The sequence below is a fragment of the Rhinopithecus bieti genome, unplaced genomic scaffold (assembly GCF_001698545.2).
Source record: "Rhinopithecus bieti isolate Rb0 unplaced genomic scaffold, ASM169854v2 scaffold_79532, whole genome shotgun sequence".
NCBI lineage: Eukaryota > Metazoa > Chordata > Mammalia > Primates > Cercopithecidae > Rhinopithecus > Rhinopithecus bieti.
Window position 1 is genome coordinate 1109186 of NW_016830370.1, and position 1980 is coordinate 1111165.

Below are 1980 nucleotides of genomic sequence, written 5' to 3' on the forward strand. Positions count from 1 at the left end.
TGTTTTTTCACCATTTAACACTCACACTCAAAAATATAAGATTCTGGCTTGGCACAGTGGCTCATGCCTGTAATCCCAGCATTTTGAGAGGCTGAGGCAGGCAGATCATGAGGTCAAAAGATCAAGACCATCCTGGCCAACATGGTGAAACTCCATCTCTATTAAAAATACAAAAATTAACTGAGTGTGGTGGTGGGCGCTTGTATTCCCAGCTACTCAGGAGGCTGAGGCAGGAGAATCACTTGAACCTGGGAGGCGGAGCTTGCAGTGAGCTGAGATTGAGCCACTGCACTCCAGCCTGGTGACACAGTGGGACTCCATCTAAAATAAATAAATAAATAAATAGAATATTTTGTATGGAAAAATAAGTTTCACTATGTCACAGAAAATTAAATGTAAAATTCTTCACTTACCATTGTCTCCTAAAATGTTCTTCCTTTTGTTGTTGTTGAGATGGGGTCTTGCTCTGTTGGCAGGATGCACTGCAGTGGCACAACGTCAGCTCACTGCAACCTTCGCATCCTGGGTTCAAGCGATTCTCCTGCCTCAGCCTCCAGAGTAGCTGGGCCTACAGACACGTGCCACTATGCCCAGCTACTTTTTGTATTTTCAGTAGAGATGGGGTTTCACCATGTTTGCCAGGATGATCTTGCTCTCTTGACCTCGTGACCCGCCTGTCTCGGCCTCCCAAAGTGCTGGGATTACAGGTGTGAGCCACCACACCTGGCCTAAATTTTTTTTTTTTTTTTTTTTTTGAGATGGAGTCTTGCTCTGTCGCCCAGGCTGGAGTGCAGTGGCCGGATCTCAGCTCACTGCAAGCTCCGCCTCCCAGGTTTACGCCATTCTCCTGCCTCAGCCTCCCGAGTAGCTGGGACTACAGGCGCCCGCCACCTCGCCTGGCTAGTTTTTTGTATTTTTTAGTAGAGACGGGGTTTCACTGTGTTAGCCAGGATGGTCTCGATCTCCTGACCTCGTGATCAGCCCGTCTCGGCCTCCCAAAGTGCTGGGATTACAGGCTTGAGCCACCGCGCCCGGCCAAAATTTTATTACTAATATACATTTCCTCTTAAGAAATTTTGAAATTCTGATGTGTTTCTTCATATGGTGGTACAATACACAACCCACTTATATGAATGCTTTACTTGTTCTAACTTTTGTTACGTTTTACACACTTCGTGATAGAATCTCATACAATTTTTCTTTTACAAACACAGAAAAACAATACCGACTGACTTAATCCTCTTACCTGTGGACAGTGAATTCCTCTTATCTCAATTACATGATCTAAATGTTGCACTGATAACCTATAAATAACCTCAAACACCACAGTTAACAACAATTTACCATAGTAAAAACTTCAAACTTATCATTAGAACCTAAAGTCCATGTGAAATTACGTGGCATGAAGAGAACAGTGAGAAACTAGCCATAATACAAAAATGAAGAAAGGCTCTGGGGCATACATACCTGGCGATAAATACATAAAGACATCACAAAACTGAAGATAAGTAGAAAATAAGAACACAAATCCTCTTTACATTCATAATGAGTTGGTTCTACAGCCTGGGAACAGATGTCTTCTCCACATGCACAGTTAATGCCATTTGTTCACCACACATTATTTTCAATCTCTTACTTGGAGCTACAAACTAACCAGGAATATTTATGGCTAATCATGAAGCAACTATCAAACACCCAGAACTTTCTGTTTGTTCACTACAATAATACATCAAAACATCCCCATAATTGACAAAGTTTTCCCAGTACTTACCTGAACAAATTGGTAAAATAAACTAATTTATGTCAATTATAAAAACTGAAAGGAACAATAACTAAACAAAACAGCTTATATAGGGTTCTTAAAATGAAATGTTCTAACTAAAATATAACTTAATACATATATTATGAAATTACATCTAAAAATTTTATGTTCATTACTAAATTTTATAAAAATCATTCTTGGCCGGGCGCGGTGGCTCA